This window comes from Lampris incognitus, chromosome 12 (assembly GCF_029633865.1).
Source record: "Lampris incognitus isolate fLamInc1 chromosome 12, fLamInc1.hap2, whole genome shotgun sequence".
Lineage (NCBI taxonomy): Eukaryota > Metazoa > Chordata > Actinopteri > Lampriformes > Lampridae > Lampris > Lampris incognitus.
Window position 1 is genome coordinate 31,927,884 of NC_079222.1, and position 7,877 is coordinate 31,935,760.

A 7,877-nucleotide genomic window follows, 5' to 3' on the forward strand; every position below is an offset into this window, starting at 1 on the left:
GTTGTTCAATCCTACCAACAGGGGAGAAATGGACCTCAGCTGCAGCTGTACTGGAGGCAAAATCTGCCCTCCGCCACCGAGACGTAGTAGGCCATGTTCAACAAGGCAGAGGCGGCCTTGGCCTGGGAATAAAAACACCTACCTGGCAGACGACGACTACTACCGAACGGCGAACTATGGTGGTTGAGGAGGTTCGCCGACAGGAAGAAGCAGCCAGATGTGCTAAAGCCGTAGCACAAGCCAAACAGGGTCGCTGGATGAGGTGGGAGAGTGTTGAAAAGAGGAAACTCACACGGAGTGAGCTCTGGAGCATGGAATCAAAACAGGCTGAGTTTCATCATCAAGGCCACATATGTACTGCCCTCTCCCATAAATCTACATCTCTGGTTTGGAGAGAATCCATCTTGCTCCCTTTGTACAGCCCCAGCAACCCTCAAGCATATCTTGGTTGGCTGCAAGACCAGCCTTACCCAAGGCAGATACACCTGGCGACACAATCAGGTGCTTGGCAGCTGAACTCGATTGCAAGAGGGTTTCCATCAATGCCCAACCTTTCAACAACCAGGAAGGGCCCCGGCGGTTTCCAGCTTTCATTCGAGAGGGGGATAAACTGAAGGCCAACCCTTCACTTCCGAACTTAGGCCAGAAGCTCATCTTCCCGACAGAGATCGCAACAACCACCTTGCGACCAGACCTCGTCCTCTGGTCCAATTTTAACCAGCTCGCTTACATCATTGAGCCGACAGTCCCCAGAGGGAATGCAGTCGATGGAGCATACGAAGCTGAGGTACACCAACCTAGCAGCTGAAGCAGAGAACAGACTGGAAGGTGAAGGTGTGCCCTGTGGAGGTGGATTGTAGGAGCTTTGTTCCCAGGTCCACAGCAAAACTCCTGAGGGAACTAGGATTCAGGGAGCAGGCCCACAGGAGTGATCCAAGAGCCAGCCAACACTGCTGAGAGGACTAGCCACTGGATCAAAAGGAGACGCCGTCTGGGCTGCCAGGGTGAACAGCTGACTACAGGTCACACACCCAGGACCGATAAACCTGTGGTGGGCCTGCCTCAGCGGAGGATGTCTTGTGATAAAAGGCTGAAACATCCTGTGATACACAACTGATGTGTCCTGGTGGTGGTAGTGTCACCTTGGCAGACATCTCCAGTTTAATTTCCACCGAGACTGTTGGCAGCGCAAACATTAGGGATTTTAACCTTTTTTTTAATCTACATCACCATCCCACTTACTCAAACATTTTCACTGAAGTTAAAGGAGCCTAAATGCCAACATAGTTCAAGTTCATCAAGTCCATTTTAAGAAATGCCTTCGCCACGTTATTAATATGGCTTTAGTACAGGTTATTATCCTCAAATTCTTTCATAGCTTCATTACTGGGCGACAGAAGTTCTTTCGTTGGCCTTGGTCCGTTCACTCGGAAAAACAAGACCCTTGTCAGGAACAGTCTCCACGATTCTTCCAAGTGGCTATGAATTTATGGGTGACGTCCTATCGGAATCTCGTCACTGAATTTTCTTCCACGTTTGGATCGTAGTTGACGTTCTTGGAGCTGCGTGAGGTCTTCTCGGCACCAGCATTGCCTCTACCTGCGGTTAGCATACCAGTCATCCTTGCTGAATACTTCTGGCAGTAGCTTGGGCTTGACCAAGTGGTTCGGCATTAAGGCCTCCAAATTGAGATCTGAAGATGTCTTTGAAATGGGCCTGCTGTTTATGACGGCCTCAACTTCATATAACAGGGTATGGAGACCTTTCTCCAATAGTTGTTCCTTCACTGGTGTTCAGAATATCAGTGAAACAGCCACCCCCAAGCAATTCTTCATTGTAGCGCTCAACTCACTCCACTGTTAAAGCAGAATCCTAAATTGAGCAACTATAGCTTGAAGTTAAAAGAACATTGTATACAATTAACTAAGATGAGTGAATTGGAGTAACCAACACCTTCCTGATTTCAAGGCCTGGAAAAGAGTATGTAACTGGCAAAACTTGTCAGTTCTCATAAAGGGTATCGAATGTGATGTACTGGTGGCTGAAGATGAAGTCAGAGCTATTAATATGAAGGGTCTTAGACAACAAAGGGCACTGACCATTAGTAACAGGAACGCCTCCAAAAGGAGGTTGGAGCACTGAAACTGTCGCTTAGGCAAACAAAAAAAAAATGCAGGTTCTAGTGAACAAAAACGCAGATCTCGCCAACAGTGCATCACTCAAAACACTGCCACAGTACCCCCCCCCCAACAAAGCCATCATGGTGAAAAGACTAAGATATCAGGCCAAATAGATACTCACCTTCTCCAGCCAAATTGAGAATGGGCTCAACAAAGACTATGCAGACATGGAAACCGATGCAGTCATTGAGCCATCATACCATGCTTGCACCTGCAAAGCTACATCGAGTATAAAGAAAACCTTACCCACCTATAAGAATATATTAAGATCTTATTAGGAGAAGTGCCAGAGTTACATAAACAATTCACCTCTGAGGTCCACAGTAGTAAGGAGACCCCACAATGTACCGATAGGGGCAATGGACCCGAGACAGAAAATCCTATTCGCTTTTCAGGAAGTTGAAGTCTAAAATACGACACAGCACTAGTTGAGTCTTTTCTTGCATCCTGTCCCGACTGTTCTGCAAAACGACAAGATTAAGTGATCCGCAACCTTACCTCCAGGACACAAATACATCAGCTGAGCTGCTGCTGGAAGAAAGTGAATGTTGCATGGACCAATGAAAGACCGGACAAAAGAAACATTGAGTCCCATTATGACAAACTAATGTAAATGCTGTCCAGTCAAGTGATTCCTAGAAGGGTAAATAATCAAAAAAAAAAAAAACAGCATCGTGCTTGGCGAGCACGAAAACTCCAGTAGTTAGCACGAAACATAGAATTCGCCTAACCATTAGCATGTCTTACTGCATGGTAAGTTTGCAACTGAAAGCCATTTCATGCACATCAACTTAAGTGTAACTATTGCTTATTTGATACATTCACAAGCTCGGCGGCATAGTCAGGCATTACCTTAAAAAAGGGAAAGACGTTACTTTTCCTTTCCTTCAATGTATTGAATAAGGACAATTATGCTCCTCCTGTGGCAATTTTATGCATTATCAATCCAGCAATGGACCATTGACCCAAATCAAGTCGATTGCTGGCTGAGTCTTCCTTGTTGTGCCTAGCTAGCTCCCCTGCTCAAGTGGAATCCCAAACTGAAGAACTACAGTTTGAGATTAAAGCAACATTGTATACACTTACCTTGGATTAGTTACAGCCCAAAAAAGCAGGGCTTGGATTACAATTCCATCACACCGCCAAAGGAAGCACAAACACGTCCGGGGGGGGGGCATTAATATAGATAATTGCACTTCTTTCATGTATCTACACCAGATAAACGTAAACAAAGGAAATGTAGTAAACAACTGATAAAGCTTAGTGTGACCAATGTGTCGGTAAAGCGATGCTTGAGTTCTGTCTTGAGACTTTAACATTTCCTTTACCAAAATCGTTAGAGGTCAGGCCTCATGTTTTATGAAATGTTCTGATGAAATACATCTAGGGGGAGTCTGTGAAAAGAAAAAACCCATTATATTTATAAACTGCGACCAATTTTAATCAGAAAAGTGGCATATGTGCCATGTTCTCTTTGTGCTGATCAGCCACTTCAATGCGTGACATGTCCATCCATCCATTTTTTTTTTTAATTGTAATTTGAGGGGCCCTCGCCGGACATCGCACTAATTCAAACACTGCGGAATCTAAGTGGCAGAAGTCAGCACTTTCTGAAATTGCACATCAAGTATATTAAACGTGAAGTACTGGCGGACGAAGGTTAAAGCATGTCATGGTTCCTCAATACAGAGAACCTTACCGACAAATTAACAAGGGTAGTGAATGGGTTGAGCGTGTAACTGACAAATGTTGCCATTTTCTCATATTGCACATAAGGATATATCAAACTCGATGTACTGGTGGATGAAAACGAAAGCATGTCAGGGCTCTTTAATATAACAAGGACCTTACAGACAACATGAAAACTAAGAGTGATGAGGAACGCCTCAAAAGGGAGGTTGAAGCATTGAAACTCGATTAGGGAAAAAAAGACAATGAAATGCAGGATCTAGTGACCAAAGGCAGATCTAGCTAGCAATAGTGCATCACGGTTAACACATTGCCCCAGTACCCCCCAACTAAGCCAATATGGCGAACAGACTTAAGATATCAGGGTAAATAGGGGAACCAGGTAAAGATACTTGCCTTCCCCAGCCTGGCCAGGCAAACTGAAAATCGGCTCAGCAAATGCTATGCAGAGATGAAATCATTGACGCAGTCATTTGAGCCATCACACCAGGCTTGCCGCTGCGGAGCTACCTCGAAGGTAAAGAAAACCTTACCCACTCTCACGACAATCTTAACCTCTCATCAGGAGAAAAGGGATATTTCTCTATAAACGACTCACCTCTAAGGTCTGGAATAGTAAAACCCCATGATTTTTTGATAAGGGCACTGGATCCGAGACAGAAAATCTTTGCTTCTTATCAAACTGAAGTCTAAAATACAACCCAGCACTTGTTCAGTCTTTTCATGCATACTGTCCTGACTGGTCTAGAGAACGACAAGATTAAACCTGACCTACAGCCTTACCTCCTGCAGAACAGTATGTCAGATGAGCAGCTGCTAGAGAAGTTGAACGTTGCATGCGGTTTTTAAAAGGTGAAAATCCTCTACATTTTTTAAATTTTGGGGGGGGGGGGCACCGGACATTGCAGTATAATTCCAACACTGGCAAAGAGCATGTAAGTGGAAAAAGTCACTACTCATATTGCATAGTATATCGCAAGGGCAATGAGGATCGCATCCAAAGAGTTTAAGGCATTAAAACTCAGGACAAAAAAATAAAATGCGACATCTAGTGAAAAAAGGCAGGTCTGGCCAGCAACCGTGCACCACTCACTTCCCCAGTACCCCCAACTAAGCCCTTATGAAGAAAACACCAAGATATCAGGCCAAATAACCAGGACAAAAAGATACTCACCTTCTCCAGCCTGGCCAGGCAAATTGAATGGGCTTGGTATAAGCTATGCGGAGATGGAAAGCACTGATGTATATGAGCTACCATACCAGGCTTGCAGTTGCGAAGCTACCTCGAAGGTAAAGAAAACCTTAACCATGCTCAGGAGAATCTTAAGATCTTGGGGGGGGGGGTGAGACAGTAGTATTAATAATTCACCTCTGAGGTTCCAGAATAGTAAGGAGGAACTCCATAATTTACTAATAGGGGCAATGGACCCAAGAGAGAAAATCATGTTTGCTTCTCAGGAAGTTGAATCAAGTCTAAAATAGTGCGAGAACAAGCTCCTGGCATTGAGATGAAACCCTTTTGCCCATCATCCCTCAAAACAACCCAATCAGCAGGGAATAGGGTGGTCTGGTTAGGGAATGCCAAAACCAATTAAGTTAGACCAAGTGTTCATTGTAGTGCCTAGCTCACTCCTGCTAAAAGGGAATCCCAAATTGAAAACTACACGTTTAAGTTAAAGGAACATTGTATACACTTACCTTGGATCAGTTAATTGGAGTAAGGAAGAACCTTTAGATTTCAGGACATTGGGTCACGAAATCTGGAGAGCGAGCATCTAACTGGCAAAAGTTGCCATTTTGTCATATAGCACAAGGGTATGTGAAACAAGATGTACTGGTGGACGAAAATGAAAGCACATCAGGGCTCTTCAATATAAAGGGCCTTAGACAAAATGAAACCTAAGGGCGATGAGGAAAACAAATGCCTCAAAAGGGAGGCTAAAGCATTGAAAGTCTTGCTTAGGAAAAAAGAAAGTGAAATGCAGGATCTAGTGAACAAAAAGGCAGAGCTGGCTAGCAACAGTGCATCGCTCCAACACATTGCCCCAGTACCCCAACTAAGCCATCATAGTGAAAACACTAAGGCCAAATAGGGGAACCAGGTCAAAAAGATACTCGCCTTCTCCAGCCTGGCTAAGCAAAATGAGAATGGGCTCAACAAGGCTAGGCAGACATGGAAATTATTGATGAAGTTATTTGAGCCATCATACCCGGCTTGAAGCTGCGAAGCTACCTTTAAAAGGTAAAGAAAATCTTACCTACCCAAAGGAGAATCTGAAGATATTAGGACAAAAGTGCCCAATAATTACATAAACAATTCATGTCTGAGGTCCAGAGTAGTAAGGAGACATCACACAATGTAGATATGGGCAATGGACGCGAGACAAAAAAAAAACCTGTCTGCTTCTTAGGAAGTTGAATAAATCTTAAATTACGACCCAGCACTAGTTCAGTGTTATCATGCATACCGTCCCGACCATTCTGCAGAACAATAAGATTAAAAGTGACCTGCAGCTTTTCCTCCTGGAGACATACATCAGTTGAGGTGCTGCTGGAGAAAGCAAATGTTGCATGCACCTATGAAGAGACGGGACAAAAAGAAACATCCAGCCCCATTATGAATCACTAATGTAGATATTGTCCAGTCTAGTGAATCCTTAGAAGAAAAAACAAACAAAAACAGCAGCATGGTATATGCTATGCCACAAAAACTGGTTGCTAGCATAAACATGGAATTCGGCTTACGATTAGCATGTCTTACAGCATGTTGATTTCTCAACTGCAAGGCATTTCATGTACATCAACTTAGTGTAACCATTGCTTGATAGATTCACAAAAAGTGGCATTGCTAGGATAATTACCTTAAAAAAGGGAAAATTAAGATGGACATTGCTTTTCCTTTCCTTCAATGTATTGAATGAGGAAAAGTCCTGCTCCTCCTGTGGCAATCTTATGCATTACCAATCAAGCAATAAACCACTGACTAAACAAGTCGATTGCCGATTCTTTATTGTAGTGCCCAGCTCACTCCCCTGCTGAGGTGGAATCCCAAACTGAAGAACTACAGCTTGAAGTTAGAGGAACGTTGTTTTCACTTACCTTGGCTCAGTTAATTGGAGTAGTCAATACCCTCCAGATTTCAGGGCCCGGAAAAGCAGGGTTTGAATTAAAACTCCTGGACAAGTCTGTCACACCCCCAGAAGAGGCACAAACAAAACGCTCGGGGGTATTAATATTGATAATTGCAGTTTTTACATGAAGCTACACCAGGTAAATGTAAACAAAGGTAATGCAGTCAACACAACTGATAAAGCTGATGTGACCAACATGTCAGTAAAGTGATGCTCGAGTTCTATTTTGAAATTTTAATAACTTCCTTGACCAAAGTTTGATTTGAGGTCAGGCTGTATGTTTTATCAAATGTTCTGACGACAGAGGCTCTGAATCTAGGTGTGAAAAAAAAGTCTAACTAAAAGTTCTATTCATAAGCTGCAACCGTTTTCCATATTATCACAAAAGTGGCATGTGCCATGTTATTTTTATGCTGATCAGCCACTTCGATGCGTGACATGTCTATCCAATTTTTTTGCCTTTGTTTTTAGGGGCCCCTCACCGGACATTGAATCAATTCCAACACTGCAGAGAAAAGCATGTAACTGGCAGAAGTCACCATTTTCTCATATAGCACATCAAGTATACATGAAGTTCTGGCGGATGAAGATGAAAGCCTGTCAGGGCTCCTCAATAAAGGACCTTACAGACATAAAAGGTCAATGAGGAACCGCTCCAAATGGAGATATTGAAACTGTCAGTTGGGCAAAAAGAAAATTAAATGAGGATCTAGTGAACAGAAAAGGTGGGTCTGGCTATCAACAGTATCACTCAAACACATTGCCCCAGTACCCCCAATTAAGCCATCATGGTGAAAGAGATATCAGGCCAAATAACCAGGACAAAAAGATATTCACCTTCTCCAGCCAGGCCTGGCAATTTGAGAATGGGCTCAGT